The sequence below is a fragment of the Coturnix japonica genome, chromosome 29, assembly GCF_054131305.1.
Source record: "Coturnix japonica strain WE chromosome 29, WE-NBRP24, whole genome shotgun sequence".
Lineage (NCBI taxonomy): Eukaryota > Metazoa > Chordata > Aves > Galliformes > Phasianidae > Coturnix > Coturnix japonica.
In genome coordinates, this window is record NC_140691.1 from 5,577,054 (window position 1) to 5,604,733 (window position 27,680).

The 27,680-nt window shown below is 51.5% G+C and overlaps 2 long non-coding RNA genes across 2 annotated transcripts; one reads left to right on the forward strand and one right to left on the reverse strand.

Annotated features, from left to right (window-relative positions):
• Window positions 1-7,290: 7,290 nt before the first annotated feature.
• On the reverse strand, window positions 7,291-14,805 carry LOC146755890 (uncharacterized). Its single transcript, XR_014937808.1, has 2 exons — window positions 14,761-14,805; window positions 7,291-7,556 (listed from the first exon to the last, which is right to left on the reverse strand). It is a non-coding gene; the product is annotated as an uncharacterized LOC146755890 (long non-coding RNA).
• Window positions 12,633-14,687, forward strand: LOC146755891 (uncharacterized). Its single transcript, XR_014937807.1, has 2 exons — window positions 12,633-13,354; window positions 13,727-14,687. It is a non-coding gene; the product is annotated as an uncharacterized LOC146755891 (long non-coding RNA).
• Window positions 14,806-27,680: the final 12,875 nt, after the last annotated feature.

Below are 27,680 nucleotides of genomic sequence, written 5' to 3' on the forward strand. Positions count from 1 at the left end.
TCTGCCCCATAGATCTGACCCTCAGCAGCAACACAGCAGCACCTGCCCCACAGATATGACCCACATATACCCCACAGCGGCTCCTGCCCAATAGATCTTACCAACATCAGCTCCACAGCAGCACCTACCCCATAGATCTGACCCACATCTGCCCCAAAGCAGCTCCTGCCCATAGATCTGACACACATCCTCCCCACAGCAGCTCCTGCCCCATAGATCTGACCCGCATCAGCCACACAGCAGCTCCTGCCCCATACATCTGACCCACTTGCGCCCCACAGCAGCTTCTGCCTTATAGATCAGACCATCATCAGCCTCACAACAGCTCCTGCCCCATAGATCTACTCCACAGCAGCTCCTGCCCCATAGATCTGACCCTCATCATCCCCACAGCAGCTCCTGCCCCATTGATCTGACTCACATCTGCCCCACTGCAGCTCCTGCCTCATAGATCTGACCCACATCTGCCCCGTAGCAGCTCCTGCCCCATATATCTGACCCATATCAGATCCACAGCAATGCCTGCCCCATAGATGTCAACCACATGAGCCCCACAGCAGCTCCTGTCCCACAGATCTGACCCACATAGGCCCCACAGCAGCTCCTGCCCCATAGATCTGACCCTCAGCAGCAACACAGCAGCTCCTGCCCCACAGATCTGACCAACACCAGCACCACAGCAGCTCCTGCCCCATAGATCTGACCAACATGTGCCCCACAGCAGCTCCTGCCCCATAGATCTGACCCACATCAGCCCCACAGCAGCTCCTGCCACATAGATCTACCGACATGTGCCCCACAACAGCTCCTGCCCCAAAGATCTGATACCCATGTGCCCCACAACAGCTCCTGCCCCATAGATCTGACCAACATGTGCCCCACAGCTGCTCCTGTCTCATAGATCTTACCCTCATCAGCACCACAGCAGCTCCTGCCCAATAGATCTGACCCTCATCAGCCACAGAACAGCTCCTGCCCCATAGATCTGACCCACATCAGCCCCACAGCATCTCCTGCCCCATAGATCCGACCCACATCTGCCCCTTAGGAGCACCAACCCCATAGATCTGACCAACAGCTTCTCCTGCCACATAGATCTGACCCACATCTGCCCCAGAACAGCTCCCGCCCCATAGATCTGACCCACATCAGCCCCAAAGAAGCTCCTGCCCCATAGATCAGACCCACATCAGCCACACAGCAGCTCCTGACCCATAGATCTGATCCCAATCAGCCCCACAGCAGCTCCTGCCCCATAGATCTGACCCTCATCAGCCCCACAGCAGCTCCTGCCCCATAGATCAGACCCACATCTACCCACAGCAGCTCCTGCCCCATAGATCTGACCCACATCTGCCCCATAGCAGCTCCTGCCCAATTGATCTGACCCACATTATCCCCACAGCAGCTCCTGCCCCATAGATCTGACCCACATCAGCCCCAAAGAAGCTTCTGCCCCATAGATCAGACCCACGTCAGCCACACAGCAGCTCCCGCCCCATAGATCTGACCCACATCGGACCCACAACAGCTCCTGCCCCATAGATCTCAACCACATGAGCCACACAGCAGCTCCTGTCCCACAGATCTGACCCACATAGGCCCCACAGCAGCTCCTGCCCCATAGATCTAACCAACATCAGCTCCACAGCAGCTCCTTCCCTATAGATCTGACCCACATAAGACCCAGAGCAGCACCTGTTCCGTAGATCTGACACACATCATCCCCACAACTGCTCCTGCCCCAAAGATCTGATATACATGTGCCCCACAGGAGCTCCTGCCCCATAGATCTGACCCACATCTTCCCCACAGCAGCTCCAGCCCAGTAGATCTGACCCACAGCGGCTCCTGCCCCATAGATCTGACCCACATGCACCCCACTGCAGCTCCTGCCTTAAAGATCAGTCCCTCATCAGCCTCACAACAGCTCCTGCCCCATAGATCTACCCCACAGCATCTTCTGCCCCATAGATCTGACCCTCAGCAGCAACACAGCAGCACCTGCCCCACAGATATGACCCAAATATACCCCACAGCGGCTCCTGCCCCATAGATCTTACCAACATCAGCTCCACAGCAGTACCTACCCCATAGATCTGACCCACATCTGCCCCAAAGCAGCTCCTGCCCCATAGATCTGACCAACATGTGCCCCACAGCAGCTCCTGCCCCATAGATCTGACCCACATCAGCCACACAGCAGCTCCTGCCCCATACATCTGACCCACATGTGCCTCACAGCAGCTCCTGCCCCATAGATCTGACCCACATCAGCCACACAGCAGCTCCTGCCCCATAGATCTGACCCTCATCATCCCCACAGAAGCTCCTGCCCCATTGATCTGACTCACATCTGCCCCACTGCAGCTCCTGCCCCATAGATCTGACCCACATCTGCCCCATAGCAGCTCCTGCCCCATAGATCTGACCCATATCAGCACCACAGCAACGCCTGCCCCATAGATCTCAACCACATGAGCCCCACAGCAGCTCCTGTCCCACAGATCTGACCCACATAGGCCCCACAGCAGCTCCTGCCCCATAGATCTGACTTTCAGCAGCAACACAGCAGCTCCCGCCCCACAGATCTGACCAACACCAGCCCCACAGCAGCTCCTGCCCCATACATCTGACCCACAGCAGCAACACAGCAGCTCCCGCCCCACAGATCTGACCAACACCAGCCCCACAGCAGCTCCTGCCCCATACATCTGACCCACAGCAGCTCCTGCCCCATTGATCTGACTCACATCTGCCCCACTGCAGCTCCTGCCCAAAAGATCTGACCCACATCTGCCCCATATCAGCTCCTGCCCCATATATCTGACCCATATCAGCCACACAGCAGCTCCTGCCCCATACATCTGACCCACATGTGCCCCACAGCAGCTCCTGCCCCATACGTCTGACACACATATGCCCCACAGCTACTCCTGCCCCATAGATCTGACCAACATCTACCCCACAGCAGCTCCTGCCCCATAGATCTGACACACATCACCCCCACAGCAGCTCCTGCCCCATAGATCTAGCCCCCATCAGACCCACAGCAGCTCCAGTCCCATAGATCTGACCCACATCTACCCCACAGAAGCTCCTGCCCCATAGATCTGACACACAGCACCCCCACAGCAGCTCCTGCTCCATAGATCTGACCCACGTCTTCCCCACAGAAGCTCCTGCCCCATAGATCTCAACCACATGTGCCACACAGCAGCTCCTGCCCCACAGATCTGACCCACATAGGCCCCACAGCAGCTCCTGCCCCATAGATCTAACCAGCAACAGCTCCACAGCAGCTCCTTCCCTATAGATCTGACCCACATAAGACCACAGCAGCACCTGTTCCGTAGATCTGACACACATCATCCCCACAACTGCTCCCGCCCCAACGATCTGATATACATGTGCCCCACAGGAGCTCCTGCCCCATAGATCTGACCCACATCAGCCCCACAGCAGCTCCTGCCCAGTACATCTGACCCACAGCAGCTCCTGCCCCATAGATCTGACCAACATGTGCCCCAGAGCAGGTCCTGCCCCATAGACCTTACCCACATCAGCCGCACAGCAGCTCCTGGTCTATAGATCTGACCCACATGTGCACCACAGCACCTCCTGTCCCATGGATCTGCCCCACAGCAGCTCCTGCCCCATAGATCTGACCCTCATCTGCACTACAGCAGCTCCTGCCCCATAGATCTCACTCACATGTGCCCCAGAGCAGATCCTGGCCCATAGATCTGACCCACAACTACCCCACAGCAGCTCCTGCCCCATAGATCTGACCCACACCAGCCCCACAGCAGCTCCTGCCCCATAGATCTCACTCACATGTGCCCCAGAGCAGATCCTGCCCCATAGATCTGACCCACAACTACCCCACAGCAGCTCCTGCCCCATAGATCTGACCCACACCAGCCCCACAGCAGCTCCTGCCCCATAGATATGACACACACCTGCCCCACAGCAGCTCCTTCCCTATAGATCTGACCCACATAAGCCCCACAGCAGCACCTGTTCCGTAGATGTGACACACATCAGCCCCACAGCAGCTCCTGCCCCATAGATATGACCCACCTCAGCCCCTGCCTCATAGATCTGACCCACATGTGCCCCTTTGCAGGGGGGCTCCTCTGCCTGGTGGTCATGGCGGGCCCCCTCCTCCTTCTCACTCCTAGGGCCCCCAGCTCCATCCTCCCGCCTGAAACAGGGAAAACTTCTACCCTAGCCCTCTTAGCTGCCGACATGGCTGCTAACTGCCACAGCTGTCAGAGGCGAGTGCGTTGCGCGCGGCAGCAGTGACCAAGGTGACGTGGAGAGGGTTCTAAAATGGCGGCCGCACTGCTGGCACTGGTGTTCCACATAGGATGAGGAGGGGGCTGGTAATAGCAGGACAAGGGGAAACTGATTTAAGTTGAAAGAGGGAAGATTTAGGTTGGATGTTAGGGGGAAAGTTGTTTACTAGCAGAGTGGTTAGGCCCTGGAACGGGCTGCCCAGGGAGGTTGTGGATGCCCCGTCCTTGGGGGTGTTCAGGGCCAGGTTGGACAGGGCCCTGGGCAACCTGATCTAGTAAAGGTGTATGTTTGGTGGCCCTGCCAGGCAGGGGGGTTTGTTCTTCATGATCCATGAGGTCCCTTCCAACCTGGGTCATTCTGTGACTCTGTGATACTGGTGTGTGGCTGTTTGTCCCAGCGCGCTGACCTTTTGTCTTCAGGTTCACCAACAAGACTGTAACTGATTTATGGAGGAGGCAAGTGATGGGTGCTACTGAGTGACAATCAACATCACTTTGTGGACATTTGAAAGCACCTTCCTCCAGAGCTGTTCACCTCCAGAAGAGGGTGCTCAGAAGTGTTTACTGGCAGAAGATCTGGCTCCAGCTTGGTATGGATAAACTGGGGAATGATACCATCGTGTCCGGTGAAGAACAAGAAGCAGGTGGGCGTCCCTGCTCCCTCTTGTCTGCTGGCAAGGTCCAGATGAGATCCCAGAGCCAGAAGCTGCCATTCCAAGGAGAGCTTACTCAACCATTTTGGATTTGAGCTGTCACACCAAGGAGAGCTGACTGAACCACGTTGGACTTATTTGTAAGTTTATACTATCATTGGAAACTGTTGCCGTGGTCACAGTCATCGTCAGCGGAACAACAACTCCTGATGACCCACCACTACTGAAGATCAACGACTGAACTACTAAACACGTCAGATCCATGGTGGTGACTCTCTCTCCCTCTTGCTTCCTATAAAGACTCCTTGATTCTTTTTCCTGTCTTTTCTATTGCCCGCCTTCCCTTCCTAATCACCCTAAATCGTAATAGCGTCCGTCCTCCAACATTTGAACCTTGCTCAGGCATACACGTATGGACCTCCTCTCCTTCCTATAAATTGGAGCAGGACAGAGAACCACAAGGATTGTCAGCTCCCAAGTCATGCAAGTATTGCACACAACACAGATAACTTCATCTATTGGCCCCGCTGTCTCTGCATACCACCAAGAGAGGACCTGCAGTGCCCAGGCGAGACGATGTGCCTGGCAGTGCAAAGCCAGCCCACGTGTGTGCAGATGGCAAGGAGCGTGTGGCACTGTGCACCGACAGCCCTTGCCTGCCCAGGACTGCGTGTGGAGGGCGTTCTCCACTGCAGCCCTGCCCAACAGTCAGTAGGGGTGTGCGGCCATGATGGCAGTAATGATCAAACTGCTGCTTCACAAAGATCTTGGCCCGATTAGAAATCTTTGAGTAGTGCTGTTACAGCAGACAGAATGTGATAAGCGCAAGTAGTCTCCTACACTTCACATCCTTGCTACTTCATTCTGGGTGTTGTCACTGAGCAGCATCTAACACAAGTTCTGCCCTGGTCAGCTGGCTGCCTTAGCTTGAGCCCTGATGGCAACGCTGTGACGTGATGTTAGTATTGCTGTTTTCTCCTCGTCAGAATACTCTGCCTTTTGAAGGAAGCAGCTTCTTGGTTATTTTGTTTTGTTGTTGAACTTTATTGAATTAATTTACAATATCTATATTCCATATAGTTATAGATGTTTTGAATATGATCATCTGTGGTGCTGAAGAGTGAGCAAAGCCTCAAAATGGTGGTAAGGTAACACTTTGCTATAGAAAGGGAAAGGGGAACTTCACAGAAACCAAGACAAAGGGTAACTGTACATTTAAAAGTGCAGGGAAAGGGGGAATTACAGACACTTAGCCAAAATAAAGCCAGAGAAGAGGGCAATAAAGATAAGAAGAAACTGTCCGGAGACCTCTGACAAGAGGGATTAGATCCCCCCCCCCGGGCAAGATGATGCCGACATGGGAGAACAATAACAGCAGATAACTCCAAGAAGAAAACAGAAGAAGAATTTCACCCCAAAACATCGGCAAGGGTCGCGGGGAATGGGGTCAGGGGGAATGAGGGAATGGGGTTGCGGGGAACGGGGCCATAGGGAATGTAATGAATATGTAATCAAACTGAGGAGGAGACTATTGATTATGTATTAGCTTGACCTATAACTGTAACACACTTTTCTCCTTACGGTGTGCAAGTTTGGAGGAGCTATCCCCCTTGCACCCGGCGCTGCGCAACGCTGGAATAAACATACCTGCTTTATAACCCATCTCTGGATTATAGAGTTTGATTCCGCAAGTCAGTTTGGCACCCCAGATGGGACCCTCTCTGTTCGGCTGCAGGACCAGCTGAGAAGGGGGACGCCTTTGGCGCGCCCCGAGATTTCTCGGAAGGACTCCCCTCCCTCATCTGATCACTGCAGGAGCAGACAAGAACCATCTGTCGGCGGAAAGGTATGTGAAACTGGGAAACGGGGGTCCCGTAAGTCGTGAGGAGACGTCCTACGCAGGGCACAGTGGAGTCGGCATGCTCCCCCCCTAGGGACGTGAGCTCACAGGTTAGGTTAGGTTGCCGGCTGGGTTAGGAGAACTCCCTAGGGAGTGCCTACAAAGGGGCCAGTAAGTCGTACGCATGGTAAAAGAGCTATTGCTCACATTCAGGTGATTGCTAATTGGGCAGAGCTTGTATGCTCTCTGGTACAGGGTGATTTGGGTAATCCTGGGATAATTGGTATCGTACAGTGCTGTCTATATAGGTGACCTAAGTCAACAACTAGCACCGGTGTTCTTAACATCTTTGGTTAAGCTTAACAAATGATATACTGTAATTGTGTTTGAATTGTCGTGTGAGTATGGTGTGAGTGAGACGCAGCACAGCTGCGGGGCGAGTGAGGAGTCCCGACCCGCGGTTCCGTCCTCCCGCGAGGGAAACGGCCGGGGACGGACGAAGCGAAAGTTGTCTCCAATACTTGTTTGTCTTTGTTTTAATACATGTTTATTTTGTATTATTAATTACTGGTTGTTGTAAAGTATGTGGTCATAAGTCATAACAATGCTGTTGTGTCAGAAGTGGTTTTACTTATAAAAGAATACGGTGGTTTATATTAAGTTACGATGGGAAAATCACAGAGCAAAGAGGTCCCTGCGCGCTCACCCCTGACGTGTATACTGGCACATTGGCGAGATATCGCTGGGGAACCAGGAGGAACCCTGAGCCGAAAAAAAATCCTGATTAAATATTGTAATCAGTGGTGGTTGATGTATAAGCTAGAGGACAGGGACAATGAACATATAGAGGGATGTCTGTGTGGAATGAGTATCAAGCCATTTATGTGATACTGTGTTCTGCCTGCGAAGAGGTGTAAGGGAGGTGGGTCAGTCAGTGCTGGCTCTGTGGCGAGAGGTGTATAACTGAACGATATGGATTGCTAAGGGAAAGTTATAAGGTAGTAAGAGTGTTTATGGAAACTGAAGAACTGTGTTGTTTGATTTGTGGGTTTTGAAGGGAATGGGACAAACTGTTTGGCTGGTATAAGAAAGTGTAGTTGTTAATGTCATACGGAAGTATTGTTGAGGGTACGTGGAAGTGTAAATGAGGGTACAAATAGTGGAATAGTGTACAGAGGAAAAAGGGTTAAAGAGAAAGTGAGTTTATCTGTGCTGCATGAGAACAACCCCCCCGCACCATTCCCCTGCAATCAGAACTCTCAGAGTGGGAGAGGGAGCCAGGGTCAGAGACTGCTGCTGTAAACAGCAAAGGGGAAGGTGGAGAGGACAGGGCACTGGAAGTGAGAATAGCCTTCATGTGCAGAGATCTGGGAAATCTGAAATCTGGGCAGCACTGGATGGTTCTGGAGAGGAGGTGAAATGTAATGATTAGAGTTTGGAAAGTGAGAAAGTTTGGGAAGGACAGAGGTTGAGGAAGGCAAAGATAAAAACAGGGATGTCAGGTCTGAAGAGAGGTGTACAATAAGAAGAAAACAAAACAAACACCTGATTGAGAATCAGAGATGTTCAGGAAACTGAAAATAACAACAGCTGTTACTGTTGTGGTGCTAGAGTAGGGCCATAGGACCCAGAAGATCCCCCACGAGGAAAGGGGGGGAGGGAGGCTTGAAGAGCCCAGGGAGGGCTCTGCCCCGCGGGAATGAAAGCAGTGTGCAAACTGCAATGGGACACTGGTAGAGAAATCCGACCAAGCTGAGTGAGAAGGAATTGTCTCTGATTGCAGAACTGAACAATGAGAACTTGGGAAGTTAACCCTAGCAGATACACCGATGAAACTGCAGCTAAGGAAGCAGGATAAAGTAGTTCATTTTCTGATGGATATGGGAGCTTCTTACTACCCATAGTTGGTTTTGTAACATTAGTAGGTGCTACTGCCCAACAAGAAAAGGCTTACCTTTGGAATTAATTAAATATAAGCTAAGGAAACAAGTAGGAATACAGGAATTCTTGTACCTGTCAGGTTACCCTGGCAAGAAATTTAATAAAACTGGAGCTAAGGGTCAAACAATATTGGCTGATTAAGAATTGTAAGTATGACTATTAACACAAACTGGGAAAAACAATGTTATACCCCCAGGAGCCACAGCAATCTCAAATAAGACACGCTTAGGGGTGTGGGCATCAGGGCCAAAAATTAAGCCCTAAATACAAGTTAAAAGCAAGAGCTCACCCACTCAGGGTAAAGTGGTGCCCTTTGAGGATATGTGACTGTAGAAGGACAAAAGAAATAATAGATAATTTTTTGAGTTTGAATTACTAATTGAATGGGAATCCAAGTACAAAACTCCAATTTTGCCAATTTGCTAAATTTTCGGGTAGCAAGTGCTTTAGTTTGGTAGAAGACATGAGGACAAGTAATGGAATTGTTGAATGGATACACTCAGTGATGGAAAATCCATGCACTTTATCAACCAAGTTAAGGAATGAATAGGTGGAGTTTACCTTCTGGATTTGAGGGATGTCTCTTCTGCCTGGTTTGGCTAAAGGAAGCCTAAGGTTATTTGCCTTTGAATAGGAAAACCCTAATAGAGGGAGAAGAGACTCAGTTAACCTGGACAGTGTTACCCAGGGTTGTGAGAACAGCTTAATGATTTCTGAGAACTGGTCAACTCATGAGCCTGAGACCTGGGATCCTCCATCCTAGGGTGGAACTTTACTGGAGCATGTGGATGCCACAGCAACAAAAGGACTGTGTACAATAGACCGAGAGTTTGCTGAGTTTCTTGGTTTACAGAAAGCACAAATAACTCAGAAATTACAGCTGGACTTTGGACCTTAAGGACTGCCAAGAAAGAAGCCATCTGCTAAGCCCCTGAGCTGCAAACTGTCAAGGAACTCCATACGTTCCCAGGAATGACAGGAGGATGCTGACCATGGATACACAGCTACGGACTGATGGTAAACCTCAAACAGCTTGAAGTGAGTAAGGGATGGTGCCTGAGGGCAGTGGCTGCACTGGTGCTCAATATTCAAGAAGCCCATAAATCTACACTGGGCCAAAGGACACCAGTTTTAATATCTCATACAGTGTTTACTGTATTGGATACAAAAGGGGGACATTAGTTCATTGGCTCTCACCCCAAAGATTCCTGAAATACCAGGCCATCCTGGTAGAGCAAGGTGATGTAGAAATAATTGTGACTAATATTGTCAACCCAGTATCTTTCCTTAGCGGAACTCCCGGAGAACCACTATTACATGACTGCTTTGAATCAACTGAAGCTGCACATTCCAGCCGGTCAGTCGAACCTGAAGGACGAACCCTTAGAAGATGCAGAAGACACCTGGTTTACCAGCAACTGCAGTTTTATGAGACAAGGAGACTGTAAGGCAGGACATGCAGTAACTGCTACTGACCAGGTGACCGAAGCACAACCACCAGCTGTGGGGACTTCCCCTCAGAAGGCTGAAATAACTGCCTTGACAAGAGCTTTAATCATATGGACAGATGCTAAATATGTGCCACACGCTCATAGTACCATCTGAAAAGAGCAAGGATTGCTCACACACAAGAAAAACAGCCTGATTTAAATCTACCAATGGTTATTATATGTTGTAAAAGACATCAGAAATGTAACACTGTACAGGAAACAGAAAATAAGATGATAGATCAGGTGGCAGAACAGGCAGTTGAAGAGGGCTTCAATTCCAGACGGTAAACTTAAAATCTCTGAAGCCAAGTCAAAACCTGTAAAATATTCTAAAGAGAACAGGAGTCCAATTAATGATTTAGAAAGGAAGAGAGCAAGCTGACAGATGTGTGCATGCCCAAATGGACACATTATTATGCCCTTTAGTATTTTATGGAAATTGGTTATAAGGGAAGATAAGAGAATATATTGAGCAAACCAACACTACAAAGTACAGTCCCAGTACCAGGAACAGGGCACAAGTGGGCTTCATGGGAGAGGGCCTTCCAGGGCAACAACGGCAAATTGAGTTCACAGAACTCCCAAGAAAAGGGGGGTACCACTGTATGAAAATTTCTGTAACCTTAGAAACAATTGAGGATGCTGCTGCAGATGCTTGATGGACAATCCAAAAGGAGATATCCTGCTTATCCAAAGATGCATTGCAACATGGAGTAGGCAGGGATAACACCGATTGGGGAATAGTTTTCTCTGGATCATGGGATAAACTTACTAGTTGCCAAATTTAGGATGACTAAAACAGCTTTTCTTAGCCTGCATCACCTTGCTACTCTTGGTATGTTTTACTTGTGTTGTTATAAGATGTCTTTTGTGTCTGTACCAAGGTACTGGAAGGGAATACGAGGTTTGGAAAAGACATGAGCTGAGACAAAAGGTAGAGAGCGGAGCCTATTTTGAGACCCATTAAGAATCTAGCAGGTAAAAGCCTGCTAGATTAAAGAAAAGGGGGGAATTGAAGAGTGAGCAAAGCCTCAAAATGGTGGTAAGGTAACACTTTGCTATAGAAAGGGAAAGGGGAACTTCACAGAAACCAAGACAAAGGGTAACTGTACATTTAAAAGTGCAGGGAAAGGGGGAATTACAGACACTTAGCCAAAATAAAGCCAGAGAAGAGGGCAATAAAGATAAGAAGAAACTGTCCGGAGACCTCTGACAAGAAGGATTAGATCCCCCCCCCCCGGGCAAGATGATGCCAACATGGGAGAACAATAACAGCAGATAACTCCAAGAAGAAAACAGAAGAAGAATTTCACCCCAAAACATCGGCAAGGGTCGCGGGGAATGGGGTCAGGGGGAATGAGGGAATGGGGTTGCGGGGAACGGGGCCATAGGGAATGTAATGAATATGTAATCAAACTGAGGAGGAGACTATTGATTATGTATTAGCTTGACCTATAACTGTAACACACTTTTCTCCTTACGGTGTGCAAGTTTGGAGGAGCTATCCTGTGGGAATACAAGAAAAGCTGTTCAGAGCAGCAGCTGTGGAGCAAGATAAACAGCATGGGAACCAAGGACACCTCTGCAAGGAGAAGAAGAGTCTCACAGCTCTGATTGGTTATGTGCCTGCATGGACAGTTGAAAAGTGTTTTGTAGAATGCTTTGTTGACATGTAAGATGTTTGGGAAAGTTGTAAGGGCGGATGGGAAAGTTAGAAAATAACAACTTGTGAAGGTATATAAGGGATGTGAGAACTTGTAATAAACGATTTGGATCGTTCACATCTGAGTCCGTGCCGAGTCGCTGCAAATGGCGCCCAACGTGGGGCAAATCAACCCGCGGCTGAGCGAGCCCGGTCCGGCAGCGTTGCCCGACTGAACTTCGGAGAGACTGTTTCACGCGCACACGCACCATTCTGCAGGACAGAAGGTGAGCAGTCGGGAACTATGGGGAGCTCACTAACGAAGGAGCAGAAAGTAAATCTCGAAGTATTGCGGTCAGTGTTACCGTATCAGGATAAGACTGTGTCTACTAAAGCATTAGCTACTCTTCTTAAATGGATAAGCAAAAATGTCCCTGAATTTCCAAAAACTGAGTTCTCTCTCGATGGAGAACTTTGGGACAAAATCGGCTCAAAACTCTACGAGGCTTCTCTCGCTAAAGACAGAAAGGCTGCTAAGCTGTTGCCCGTTTGGAGCCGGATAATGGAAGGGATTAAGCAATCACGACGGGAAAGAATTTATTCCGACCATTCCCTGCCGCCCTCCGTCCCAACCCCGCCGCTGCCTCTCGCTGCGGGAAGCGGCCCGTGCCTGGATCCGACTGGCGGCTCCGACCCCTCCCCGATTCGGGGAGACGAGGGGCCGCGGCCGCCCCCCTTCGCGCTCCTGCCGTTCGCTCCTCCCCCGACGTTCGCCGCGTTGCCGCCCTCTACGGCGCCCTCGCCCTTCGCTCCGCCTACGACGCTCGTCGCGCCGCTTCTGCCCTCCTCCCCCCCCACGTCGTGCGCTGCTGCGTCTGTGCAGCCGGCGTGTAACGTGGTTAAAGACGCGGATGGACCGAAACCAGAGGATCGTTGTGACCCAGGTCCTGTAGATCCAGAAAGCGAATCGGACGCATTTTCTCTTGATACTTTGTTTGGAGCAGGAATGACAAATTTCCCTACAGCGTACTGTGATGTCTTAGAACAAGGCAGAAAAGAAACAATATTAAGAGGTGATGCTGACACGTTGCAAACCTTTCCTAATCAGGTCCCCCATTTGGAATCCCTGCCTTGTGAGGCAGTGAAAGAGCTCAGGGAGTCAGTGAGAACATTCGGAGTTCAGTCAGCCTTTACATACAATCTTTTGGTTGCAAACAGTGACAGTTACGCTATGACCCCTCACGATTGGAAAACTGTGTTAAGAATGATCCTCTCTCCTATGCAATACACCGTGTTTATGACTGAATATCAGCTACATAATTTGACTGATAGCTCTTTGCCTCAGACTCGGACAAATCCATGTGGCACAGCACCTCTTCAGCTGTGTCAGACAGATGTCACTCACGTTCCTGAATTTGGCCGTCTAAAATATGCACCTGTAACAATAGATACTCATTCTTCTTACGTATTTTCCACAGCACATACAGGTGAATGCAGTCTCAAGATTTAGAGTTTAAGGCATTAGCTAGGATGTTGTGTGCTTCTTCTATTTTAGTAATAGATCAGATGTGTATTAAACAGGATTTGATCTAATCAATGCTAGAGTCTACAGGAATAGCTCTTTTAATGTTTTAGTACTGTTTGGTTATGATGTTATTAGCCTATTAATTAGCTTTTCTTAATTTGCAAAGACAAAACCTGGAAAGGAATCCCAGGCAAAGAGATGACCCTGTATCATAGAACGGATACCTCTTTTACATCCAATTAATTGGGATCTGAAAATATAACCATGCATCATTTTAGACAAAAGTGCACGCTAATAGAACTAAATTTGATGGTTTATTCTGTTTTCCAAGCAGGTGTTCCACTTGGGCTCTATATCACGCACTGGCCATGCGGATGTGGTGTACAACTGGAAGAAATCCTTCAGACCCTGAATGCAGGAGAGAATCTGTGATGGGTGAGAGAGGAAATGTGCACCTTGAAGCAGGGGACGCCCTGCTGGCACTACCTGTCACATCCACCACCAACATGGCTTGCTGTTTCTCAAGGGTCAATAAGTATTAATGCCCCTAGTGATACTCTAGTACATTTGTCCTCTAAAATTGGTTCTTTTTGACATGATATTCCATTAAATTGTGCGATCATTAATCAATTATTAGCCCGGATAACTCAGTTGGTAGAGCATGGTTATGAACATCTTAAAAGCATTTACTGCACAAATTTTAGTGGTCATTAAAAATCAATATATCAGAGTATATAAAAATTGAAGCCTTTTCCTGATCAGTTACAGATTAACACAGTGGGACCCTCATGGATTTATTTTCAGGTTGCAGAAACTTAGGTTGCAGTACAAACATGTTTGTTCTTTTTAGTGGGTTTAACAGTAATGTTGTTATGTTGTATTTGACTTGTCTCTTTTTTCACTTTTAGAGTATTGTCAATCGAGGCCTTGATTGAGTTATAATGATTATGTTATTAATATAATTAGTGTTATTATTTTATAGTATGGTAGTAGCTTGTCAATAAACAAAAAAAGGGGGAATTGTGGGAATACAAGAAAAGCTGTTCAGAGCAGCAGCTGTGGAGCAAGATAAACAGCATGGGAACCAAGGACACCTCTGCAAGGAGAAGAAGAGTCTCACAGCTCTGATTGGTTATGTGCCTGCATGGACAGTTGAAAAGTGTTTTGTAGAATGCTTTGTTGACATGTAAGATGTTTGGGAAAGTTGTAAGGGCGGATGGGAAAGTTAGAAAATAACAACTTGTGAAGGTATATAAGGGATGTGAGAACTTGTAATAAACGATTTGGATCGTTCACATCTGAGTCCGTGCCGAGTCGCTGCACTATCCCCCTTGCACCCGGCGCTGCGCAACGCTGGAATAAACATACCTGCTTTATAACCCATCTCTGGATTATAGAGTTTGATTCCGCAAGTCAGTGCTGAGAATTTTTGTAGAAAAGGTATACTCAGTTCGGAAGGTGTAATAAGGATGTTAAAGAAAGAAGCCCCTGTTGTGTTGACCAGTGATGATGCTCCCACCCCCTGACCAATGGTGGAGAGGAGCATGAAGAGAGAGGTGGTGCTGGGGGGATCTTGGGGCTGCTGGGCCTGTCATACTTTTTCCAGGCAGAGGTTTTACAGGTGTTGCCCCCATGCCGACCCTGTGGGGGGGGGCACTCCCACATCCTGAAGGATGGAGGAGAGGAGCGGGAGGGCAGAGTTGGTGCTGTGGGGGGCTGGGAGCTGTGGGGCCTGGTATGCTTTCCCCTGGCTGTAGTTTTCTGGGTGTCGGATGATGCCCTCAAACTGCCACCCTGTGGGGGCTGCTCCAACCTCCTGAAGGATGGTGAAGGAAAGTTGGTGACAGTTCCTGGGGGGGACAGGGGGCTGCTGGGCCAGTTGGCTTCCCCCAGGCAATGGTCGTCCGTCTGTTGGATGATGTCCCCAGGTCTATACTCTGCTGGGGTCGCTTCCATCCCCTGATGGATGGTGGAGGGGAGGGTGAGGGCAGAGATGGTGCTGGAGGCTGACAGGCCTCTCAAGCTTCCCTGAGGCAGTGGCTGCCTGCGGGTGACACTTTGAGGGAGCCACTGCCAACCCCTGAAGAATGGTGGTGGGGGACAGGAGGGTGGTGTTGATGCCAGGATGCTGCTGTTTGGGTGCCAGCCGATGACTGCAAGCTTCCAAACCAGGTGGGTCCCTCCTGTCCCCTGAAAGAGGTGTTGATGCCCAAGGTGGATAGGGGCCACTGGGCATGATGTACTTCCCAGGGGCCACGGAGCCTGGGCTGGTGGGCTACGGGGGCTGCACTGGGGGCAGCTGAGCCCGACAGCCGTCAGGCCTGGCAGGGGCCGCTCTGGTGGTGCTCTGCGGCTGGTGGGCAGATTGTCACTGCACAGGCACCGGTTGTTTGTGCCACGTCTTTTCTGTCCGGCGCACTGAGGCGAGCAAGCTGTTTGTCCAAGCGTGAGGTGTTGCTGCGGGCAATATGCTGGACTGCAGCATCTTCAGCAAGGCGCCTGCAGGGAGAGAAACGTGCTGAGGGCACAGGAGAACCCCCTGCTCTCCTTCCTCACAGTGCATGATAGAGTCACTCTCAGCTCCGGGCCTGTCTCAGGCCCAGCAGTAAGAACATGCAGCAGGAATGGCGAGGCCAGTTAAATGTCTGACAGTGTCAATCTCAGACAGTGTTAGGCAACAACTAACTGGCTTCTCTATGCTGCTTTAACTAGAAATGCCTCCTTGCTCACAGGATCCCTATAGTAAAGAGAGGGGGCAGGATGGGGTTGGGGGTGAACAAGAACTCACTGGTTTATCTGCCTCCGTTGTCGGACAAGACGATAGCACGAAAACATTGCCATCAGCATGGTAACGAAGATAGCCACACCAAATCCCAGGCAGTACTTCTTGATAAAATTATTGTCTGCGCCATTTGCGTGTTCCTCACCATCCGCACCTGGAAAAACAATGTGGATCTGTTTCACCAGCTGCTGCTTTGAGTGACGTGGACAAGAACAACCACAGGAAGGATCCCGCTCCGGGCTGCTGTTGTGCCTGGTGGCTCAGGGGAAGCACAGCAAGCTCTGGAAAAAAGGTCTGTGCACAGGAGGTACTATGGAGGGTCCTGTTTCCTCTCCTTATCTGCTGAATGTGGTTCTGGTGGCCTAGTTCCCAAAAGGACAAAGTTCCTAAGTCCCTGGGAACTGGCTGCAGTGGGATGGGAGCAACCTCTAACCACGGCCACGGAGCTCTATGAGCGGCCCTTACCTGGAGTGACAGTTGTTGTGTGCATGGCCTCTATTACTCTCAGGGGGACAGTCAGTGTGCGAACTCTGCCGTTCCAAAATGCAAGCCAGCGCATAGGTGCTCCACCTGTCTCTTTAGAAAGGAGGTAAGGGAGTGGGACTGTAAGTAACTGCTTCTCATCAGGAAGATGGTGCAGTTTCTCCACATGTATTTCTAGAAATTCAGTTTCACAAGCCTTTCAGGGAACAGACGGAAATACACCTACCACGTGCTTTGTCCTTCATGATTTTCATTAGCAGAGGGGGCAGTGTCTGCAGATATTTTCCTGTTTCCAGGGCCTCTTTCTGTTTCTCAGGACCTAAACAGAAAGCATTAAGATAACTTTCAGACAAACAAGATATTAAACTGAACGGTCTTTTCAGTGAAGTCAGTAACGACAACAGCCACCCCTGGGATGCCTGTGGGGTTCCAGCACAACTAAGGATTTAGCACGGCCTTCCCTGGAGGCACTTCTGCAACCAAAGAATGAGAACTTTTCACCACACACTGCAGCTTACCTAAACGCATAACGGCATCACTGAATGGGACCAGGGCATTGTGCGAGGGCAGGGCACACACACACAGGTGTGCATTCTCACTCACACCTGCAGATGCGCCTGGCTGACATTAGGACTGTGAGCTGGCATCTCTCAAAGGAAGTAAAATCTCATGACATGGTATGCTGTAATTTCTCTCTTCCTTAGGGACCTGCAGTGACTGGAAGGGGCTCAGGTGATGACATGGCACTCAGACCTGGGTCAAAAGTTGCAAAGCTGAAGAGAAGCCAGGTGGGCAGTTGGCTGGCACTCAGCAGCTTTCCAGATACTCTCTCCAGGCCATGTAAAACAATCTTCAGAGAAGGCATAGAAGAACATTTGGCCCCTCAAGGTTTTTTTAGTGGGGAGATCTCTGATGTATGGAGACAAAGTCAACGGGATGCTGGGAGCATGCAGCACCCAAGAAACAGTGACTACCCAAGCTTCTCATGGAGAAGAAATCACCAGGCAGTGAAAAGATGAACCCCTCCTGAACTTCCGCAACCAAATATGAGCAAAGATCATGAGATGAAGACTGGTGACTTACGTCTGGCATCCACCCCAGGCTCAGGGACGCGACTTTGCTTTCGAAATGCACCAAAGGGGTCTGCAGGCACAAGAGTGATCAGACACAGGTGAGGAGAGCTTCCGCTGTGCACTGGGGTCTGCCTTGTTTTTTTTCCTGCAGTGACCTGTGAGGACTGGCTGCAGGTCAGGGAATGACATGGCCCAAACAGCAAAGGAATAGGAGCAAAGACTGGCAAGGGCCGCCTTCCCACTGAAATGTGACAATTCTCCAAGTAAAGAAATACTAATGACTGATCTGTGTACGACCTTCAAAGCACAAAGAGACTTGAAAGACCTTTGGAGAGCCTTACGTACCCAAATAAGCTATTATAGCACTAATTTTTCGACTTCCAAGGAAACAGACACTCACAACTTACCTCGGAGTTTCCCCTGAGGCACAAAAGCAGTCTCCTTCCAGTCATCTGAGGAAGGAGTACCAATGTCATCATCTAGAAGAAAGAACAGAAGAGGGATGTTCCCATTGCATGCTGTGATCTTCCTCTCCCTTAGTGACAGGGAAGGGGCCAGGGAAGGGGACAGGTAACAGGATGGGAGACTCAGGCCTTGATCACCAAAGCTATAGAGGGGCCAGGGTGACCTGGAGCCTAGCACTCGGCAGCTTTACAAATGCTCCCTCCTGGCCACATGCAGCACCCCTCCGGGACCGCGTGGAAGAGCATACAAAGAAAAGGTGCCTGAAACACACTGGGCTACAGCTGGGGGTCTCTGTTGGGAACCAGGATTTTTCTATGGGGAGCATCAGGCAGCTGGAGCAGAAATGCTCATGCTTTTCCCAGCACACACCTTCCACGTTCTCCCCTGGGACACCCCCAGGATGAAGAGCATGCTCCACCCAGCCAGTGGCAGAGCCGTGGGAGCACAGGGCTTCCTCATGCCCTTGCCCAGCTCCTGTGCTGCTGCCTGTCCCCCTTTTCCAATACCCCCCCGCCCCCATCGAAGGCAGCCTTAGGGCTATAAGGCACAGAGCCACTGGAAACAGAACCTGGGCTTCTCACTCTCATTTCCGCTTATTTTTTACCCCATCTCTGCCCACCCACCTGCTCCTGCTGCTCGCCCTGGAGCAGCACAAGTCTCCTGACAACACATGGCTATCAGTAGGAGGACGGCAAGGCAGGTGGGGGTCGTGGCCCCCAGTACTCGTGCCATGCTGCTACCACCACTGCTACAGCCACAACGAGTGCTGCTATTGGGGCACAGAACACCTAGAGCACGCAGCTGGGCATTGTGATCTTGTGGCACAAGGCAGCAATGTGGCAGGGCATAGTGACCTCACATCCCCAGGCTGCTGGCTGGGCCTCCCCACGGGCTGCTCCTCCTGTGACGCAGGGCTGCATAGAGTGGGTACTTGTGGCAGGCTGCTGGGGAAGAATTACTGGGAGCGTGTCCCACTGGGTAGATCTGTTCCACCGCAAGGACCAGGCTCCCCCTGGGCTTGTTATGGACGCTGAGGATTCCCAGTCATCTAGAGCAGCAGGAGACCATGGCAGATATTTTCACATTTACATTGTGGAAATATATTATTGTGGAATGGTTTGGGTGGGAAGGGACATTAAAGACCCAGAGACTCTGTCAAAGGATAAAGAAAATCGCTCCAGTGTTGTTTTTACTGCTTTGTGCAAATCAAAAGATTGCATTTTGTCTTTTAATGGCCAAAAAAGCCATTTCTTCAGGGACACTGTATTTGTTGTCACAGACTCTAACAAAAATGCAAACTGAGCTTTATCTGTAGCATCAATACTTTAGTATTTCGTATCTTGTATTTGACAGTTCCCTCCCAGCCAGTTGCCCGTGCCTTTCTCTCAGCCCATGAGAGCACCACTTACTGCCTCTGGGAACTTGGAAACTGGCAGCATGATGGCCAGCACACACACAAGGTGCTCGTGACGCAGCTCCAGACGGCTCTCCTGAGGCCCAGCTTCATTTCACGGCCACTCACGCTCTGCTGCTGGACATTCTGCAACGGAAAAGCCACCGGATGCAAATCCCATCCCTCACAGATGGTATCAGACCCCTGCTCTCATGGCAGTCACCACCGCCCGGCATTGGACAGCGCTTCCACTGCCCTTGCTCCTGCCACAAGACACCAACGTCTGCTTCTAGTTCGGCTCCACCATGGGATCCTGTTTGCAACAGAAAAACACACGGAGGCTGCCAGCCACTGCAACACGTGCTGTGAAACCCCTGGCACTGCTGAGTCCCATGAGCAGAGGAGAGAAGCGTCTGCCTGCCATGGAGGGGCTGCGGCGGGATTGAATCCTGCCTTCCAATCGGGACACCCCCAGGGAGAGCCTCCCTGGGGACCCAAAGACTTACGGCAGCGCCAACACAGCAGGCAGAAACGCGACTTGCTCCTGACTGCCCGCACTGTTCAAAGCTCCCTGACTTGCGGAATCAAACTCTATAATCCAGAGATGGGTTATAAAGCAGGTATGTTTTATTCCAGCGCTGGGTGCAAGGGGGATAGCTCCTCCAAACTTGCACACCAACTTGTAAAACCGTGATACAGATATAGGTACACCTCATGCATAGTCAATGATTTCCTGTAATTCTAACATGCATCCCTTAATTCTAATACACATTCTTTATCATGCAGACCCCCTCTTGTTATCGCCCATCTTGTCAGGGAGATGCAAATATCAAAAGAGGAGTTGCAACACCTAATCCCCTTCTCACCAGGTGTCTCAGGGAGTTCTCACTCCTTAATCTTCATCCTTCCTGCTCTTCCAGACCCACTGTCTCCATTCCTTGTTATTCTAAATAAATCATTTTCTGTAAACTACCTTTAACTATCCCCCTTTTAGCCCCCCTTTATTCTGAATTCCAGCAGAGCATCTGTTTTCTGCTTCCCTGTTCATCCCTCCCTCTCCCTCTCCCTCCCTCCGCCCTATGACGGCAGCCCTTCAAAGCAACCAACACAACCACGCCAAACCGCAGCCCGGACTCGTCCCACTCACTGCAATCCAGACCCACTCCATCCGTACAAACCTTCATCCACGCCGTTTCTTAACCGGGCCTCGGCGCCACCCGGATCTTACAGCCAGCGAGCGGCCGGCAAACGAACGGCCGTCTTCCTCTTGGTGCCGCACAGCCCAGCACGGCCGGAGCCGCACCACACGATCCGGGCCGGGGCCGGCTCAGGCTCTGCCTCCAGGCTTTTGGGGCCGGCCGGGTGACTCCGCAGCACAGCGAGACCGTGGAGCCGCCCGGGAGCCGCCTCTGGGTGCCGGCAGCGCCGCGAGCTCCTCCCCCGACAGCCCCTCCGTGCCCCCGCACCGAGGCCCGACCCCGTTCGCAGCACAGAGCCCGCTCCTCCCGGCCCCGCTCATGGCCGCCATGGCCCGGAAGTGCTCTCCGCGGCCTGCAGGAAGCACTTCCTGTCACTGTCACGTGGCTCAGGCCGGGCTGGGGCCTGTTGGGGGGGGGGGCAGCTGCCAGATCTTCTGCCAGTAAACACTTCTGAGCACCCTCTTCTGGAGGTGAACAGCTCTGGAGGAAGGTGCTTTCAAATGTCCACAAAGTGATGTTGATTGTCACTCAGTAGCACCCATCACTTGCCTCCTCCATAAATCAGTTACAGTCTTGTTGGTGAACCTGAAGACAAAAGGTCAGCGCACTGGGACAAACAGCCACACACCAGTATCACAGAGTCACAGAATGACCCAGGTTGGAAGGGACCTCATGGATCATGAAGAACAAACCCCCCTGCCTGGCAGGGCCACCAAACATACACCTTTACTAGATCAGGTTGCCCAGGGCCCTGTCCAACCTGGCCCTGAACACCCCCAAGGACGGGGCATCCACAACCTCCCTGGGCAGCCCGTTCCAGGGCCTAACCACTCTGCTAGTAAACAACTTTCCCCCTAACATCCAACCTAAATCTTCCCTCTTTCAACTTAAATCAGTTTCCCCTTGTCCTGCTATTACCAGCCCCCTCCTCATCCTATGTGGAACACCAGTGCCAGCAGTGCGGCCGCCATTTTAGAACCCTCTCCACGTCACCTTGGTCACCGCTGCCGCGCGCAACGCACTCGCCTCTGACAGCTGTGGCAGTTAGCAGCCATGTCGGCAGCTAAGAGGGCTAGGGTAGAAGTTTTCCCTGTTTCAGGCGGGAGGATGGAGCTGGGGGCCCTAGGAGTGAGAAGGAGGAGGGGGCCCGCCATGACCACCAGGCAGAGGATGGGTAAGAGAGCCATATTCCATCATGCCTGGACCAGCCCCGTGACCACCACCCATGTGGAGCCTATGGAGGTGGATCCACCTCCAGATGAGCGAATGGAGGTGGATCCACCTGCAGAGGAGCCCATGGAGGTGGATCCACCTGCAGAGGAGCCCATGGAGGTGGATCCGCCCGCGGCATAGCTGGCCTGGCACCACACCACCGTGCCAGGCCCCGCGCTGGCATGGTCACAGCTCCACCGTGGCTGGTCCAGGCGCTGAGCTCCTTACCCGCTGCACGGCCCCCGCCCCCTGCATTAGCTGGGTGGCATTTTTGTAACATCTGTTCCTCCTTTGGGCCTATTCTGCAGCCACATTCTGTGGGCCCCCAGTCCCATCTTTACCCTGTTTGTTCCAGTCCCTGTTTCTATAGTTGGTTTTTGGGTTTAGTTTAGTTTTAGAGTTAGGTGTAGGTTGTTGTTAGTGTTTTTGAGTTAGGCATAGGTTATTGTTTGTGTTTTTGAGTTAGGCATTGCTTATTGTTCATTTTTTAGTGTTAGGAGTAGGTTAGGAGTAGGTTTAGTGTTAGTAGTTGGTGTTTTCCTGTTAGGAGTTTGTTCCTCTTCATTCTTTAGTGTTAGGAGTAGATTGTTGTTCCCATAGTAGAGTTAGGCAGAGGTTACTGTTGGTACTGTAGGGTTAGGCGTGGGTTCCTACCAGCAGCTGGCAGCAAACAGCGCTCGCTCGGTAAGCACACGTCTGCTTTCTCCCCCGGAGCCGTGAGTGCGACTGCCATGAGAGCGGAGGTCTGATGCCATCTGCGAGGGATGGGATTTGCATCCGGTGGCTTTTCCGTTGCAGAATGTCCAGCAGCAGAGCGTGAGTGGCCGTGAAATGAAGCTGGGCCTCAGGAGAGCCGTCTGGAGCTGCGTCACGAGCTTCCTGCATGGCTAGTGCAAGGTAGGTGTGCCTTACTGTAAGCGTGCGCTGAAGCAGTGTTGGTTAAGCACGGCTCACTCCTCTGTCTGCAACAGATGGTCTTTCTGCGCGCTTTATTGCTGTGGCCGGCGTTGAACAGCACAGCAGCAGCGAGGCCTCGAACATGTCCACAACCAGGTACGTGAATGTGAGTAAATTTAGCTGTGTGAATGATGTTATTGTTCATATTAGTAAGGCAGTATTCACATGTGTGTGATGGAGCTCAGGGATAGGTTTATTCTTGCCTGGTAAATTTTCCCTTCTTTGACACCCACCCGTCCTCTTGCTTCTCTTCCCCTCACCTGTAAGTGCAGCAATACTGAAGGCTGAGGGCTCTTCTCCGAGGCGGGCGCTAAAGGGCAATTGAAATGCAAGTTTGTTGTCCCTCTTTGTTCTTGGGTCGGTAGCCCAAGGTGACCAAGCTTCAGAGCACTTCTCTAAGTCAGCCTGGAAATGTTTCTAGCAGGAAGTAACTCCATCACAGTGCCTGAGAGTAATGATGCCTCTTTTTCCCCCCTCACAGCAGGCAGCCTCCATAAGAGAGCAGTAGAGCAGCAGGCTGTCTGTGCTATGGCTGCTGAACTGCATTTCTGGCCACCTGAGATCCCTGAGCCCATGCTAATGAAGAACATGCTGCGCCACAGACTCTTCTACGGAGCCGTTTTGCAGCTTCTCTGTGCTGGCCATTATGCTGCCAGTTTCCAAGTTCCCAAAGGCAGTAAGTGGTGCTCTCATGGGATAGGAGAAAGGCACGGGCAACTGGGTGGGAGGGAACCATCTGTAACAGTTGCCAGCAGCCTGGAGGTGCCAGCTCAGTCTTATCCTGTGGCTACTGCTGCTCCCTATGAGCTGCCAGGCACAGGGTCCTCCCGCCCGTGCAGGGACCGCCTTGCAGGAAAGGGCTTTAGGCTCTGGTTTGTGTGGGATTTGGGGAACGAGACAGGGGTGGAGTTTCTTGTGTGCCCGACTGTCAGGAAGGCGGTTCCCAGTTCTGGCAGCCCAACGTGCCCAGCAGGGTGACTTGAGCTCCCAAAGCGAGCCGCCAACCAGTTGTTAGCTGAGAAGGTTCCCTGAGCATTTCCGAATTGATTCTTGTAGGACTCGGAGAGTCTGGGGACTGAGACTTGGGAGAGAGTGAAGAAAGCTGAGGCAAGGCAAGCGCTGCTCAGCTGAGGAAGAAAGCCGAGAAGGAAAGCAGAAAGCAACGATGATGGCCTGAGCAAGAAGCTACAAAGGACAGCAGAACCACCTGCAGCGCTTCCTCGGAGGTGGCACCAAAACCTGCTGACTGAACAGTCCAGTTTATCGGCACAGCCGTGCTTTCCCTGTCATGGACGGTGGAGATGATAGAAGTGAACTGGACAGGAAGGACTTGTGCTGCGTTAGAAGCAAAGAGGGCTTCACCTGTGCAGGACTTGGTGTACGGCAAGAGCTGGAGACGCTGCGTTCCTTCAGGGTGTGTCTCTTGAGGTCCAGGCCTGGTGTAGGGTTAGGTTGAAATAGGGCTGGCTGGGACTGGAGAGGGAGGAGGTGACGTAGCCCTGGGGTTTGGCTTCTCCTTGGGTCTGACTGGAGGCTGAGTGACTGATTGCTAAGCGGCAATCCTGGGCACTGGGGCTTCATTTTGGGGTGTGGGCGGGGTAATAAATAGAAGCCGAGTCCTTTTGTACGCAATAAAATTGAAGCGAACTTTCTAAACCTGGTGCTGCATCTTTCAGTAGCTGGTCAGAACATCCCTCGCTCGGGCTGGCAATCACAGGGCGATGAAGCGGTCGGCTTCACGTCTCTCCCTTGACATGGTGCAGGTTTTCCCCCGTTTCCTTGTTGGTCTTCCCAACCTGTGGCCTTTCAGCCAACCCGTAAGTGCTGGTGACAGGCTGTGAGCATCTCCTTGCTCTCTGAGGACTGACAGAAAGAAACCAGAGGAGGGGAAGCAGCCCGGCAGGAAGAAGGGTGTCCCGTGCTCAGCCCCTTGAGTTGGCCTCTCTTCCCTGAGGGTTCTTTCAGCTTCTGATGCACCGTGTGCTGCTGTTTGCCCTGGGAAGCCCAGCTGCACGCTGGCAGCCGTGGCCTGTGCATCAGCCTCCCCTTGAGGCCCAAGGAGTTGTTTGTTTTTATGTATTCAGTATTGGTGTGGCATTTTGTTGTTTTGTTCAGCTTTGAGATCAAGGGGTAATTTAACACCGTTGGAAGTAATTGGGGTTCAGGAGTAGCACATGCAGAATTTTGATCACGCAGCAAGTTGTGATTTCTACTGTGTTGAAGAACTGGCACACACATATACGCCTGCAGCCGGAGCTTGATTGACTCTCGTCAATACGGCCTTCCAAAGCCCGGCCCTGGGGAGCTGTCCAAAAATTTTCCAACATTTTGTATTACCTAAGTTTATTTTAAACAGCCAAGGAGGAGTAATCTCTTAAAGGCTTTTTTAAAGGCATTGGACTAGGTTTTGATTATCACGTCTCAGGAAGCTTCTGCATTCCACCTAGTGCTAATGGGATAAATCAAGAGCAGATTACACAAGAGATTCAGGCCTTGCTGCCAGTCTTTTATGAATCAGAACTTTGTTTCATGTTGCCAAATATTCTGGTTTCCTTTTCAGGAGATTCCTTTGCTGTATATTAAGAAGGCCAAGGGCATCCTGGCCTGCATCAGAAACAGTGTTGCCAGCAGGAGCAGAGAGGTGATTGTCCCCCTGTTCTCAGCACTGATGAGGCCGCAGCTCGAGTGCTGTGTTCAGTTTTGGGCCCCTCAGTGCAAGGAAGACATGGAGGCCTTGGAACGCGTTCAGAGGAGGGCAACAAAGCTGGTGAGGGGTCTGGAGCACAGGCCGTATGAGTTGAGGCTGAGGGAGCTGGGATTGTTCAGCCTGGAGAAGAGGAGGCTCAGGGGAGACCTCATTGCTCTCTCTAACTTCCTGAAGGGAGGCTGTAGTGAGATCCGGATGTAGTGTGTAGGTCAGATCTATGAGGCAGGAGCTGCTGTGGGGCAGATGTGGGTCAGATCTATGGGGCAGGAGCTGTTGTGGGGATGATGTGGGTCAGATCTATGGGACTGGAGCTGCTGTGGGTCTGATGGGGGCTAGATCTATGGGGCAGGAGCTGCTGTGGGGAAGACGTGGGTCAGATCTATGGGGCAGGAGCTGCTGTGGGGGTGATGTGTGTCAGATCTATGGGGCAGGAGATGCTATGGCGCTGATGTTGGTAAGATATATGTGGCAGGAGCTGCTGTGGGGTAGATGTGGGTCTGATCTATGGGGCAAGAGCTGTGGTGGGTCCGATGTGGGTCAGATCTATGGGGCGGGAGCTGCTGTGTGGCTGATGTGGGTCTGATCTATGGGGCAGGAGCTTCTTTGGGGCTGATGTGGGTCAGATCTATGGGGCGGGAGCTGTTCTGGGGCAGATGTGGGTGAGATCTATGTGGCAGGAGCAGCTGTCGGTCAGATCTATGGGGTTGGAGCTCCTAAGGGGCAGATGTGGGTCGGATCTATGGGGCAGGAGCTGCTGTGGGGCTGGTGTTGGTCAGATCTGTGGGGCGGGAGCTGCTGTATGGCTGATGTGGGTCAGACCTATGGGGCAGGAGCTGCTGTGAGGCCTATGTGGGTCAGATCTGTGGGACAGGAGCTGCTGTGGGGCTCATGTGGTTGAGATCTATGGGGCAGGCGTTGCTGTGGATCTGATATGGGTCAGATATATGGGGCAGGAGCTGCTATGGGGCAGATGTGGGTCAGATCTATGGGGCAGGAGCTGCAGTGGGGCAGATGTGAGTCAGATCAATGGGGCAGGAGCTGCTGTGGGGATGATGAGGGTCAGATCTATGGGGCAGGAGCTGCTGTGGGACAGATCTAAGGGGCAGGAGCAGCTGTGGGGCACATGTGGGTCAGATCTATAAGGCAGAAGCTGCTGTGGGGCACATGTGGGTCAGATCTATGAGGCAGGAGTTGCTGTGGGGCAGATGTGGGTCTGATCTATGGGGCAGAAGCTGCTGAGGGTCAGATCTATGGGGCAGGAGTTGCTGTGGGGCACATATGGGTCAGATCTATGGGACATAAGCTGCTGTGGGGCTGCTGTGGGTCATATCTATGGGGCAGAAGCTGCTGTGGGGATGATGTGGCTCAGATCTATGAGGCAGGAGCTGCTATGGGGCAGATGTGGGTGAGACATATTGAACAGGAGCTGCTGTGGGGCTTATGTGGATCAGATCTATAGGGCAGGAGCTCCTGTGGAGCAGATGTGGGTCAGATCTATGAAGCAGCAGCTGCTGTGGGGCACATGCATGTCAGATCTATGGGGCAGGAGCTGCTGTGGAGATTATTTGGGTGAGATCTCTGGGGCAGGAGCTGCAGAGGGGCTTATGTGGGTCAGATCTATGGGGCAGGAGCTGCTGTGAGGCTGATGAGGGTCACATCTATGGGCCAGGAATTGCTGTGGGGTAGATATGGCTCATATCAATGGAGCAGGAGATGCTGTGGGGCAGATCTATGGGGCAGAAGCTGCTGTCGGGTATATTTGAGTCAGATGTATGGGGCAGGAGCTGCTATGGGGAGATATGAATCTGATCTATGGGGCAGGAGCTGCTGTGGGACAGATCTATGGGACAGGAGCTGATGTGGGGCTGATATGGGTCAGATCTATGGGGAAGGAGCTGCTGTGGGGCAGATGTGGGTCAGATCTACGGGGCAGGAGCGGCTGTGCGTCAGATCTATAGGACAGGAGCTGCTGTGGGGCTGATGTGCGTCAGATCTATAGGACAGGAGCTGCTGTGGG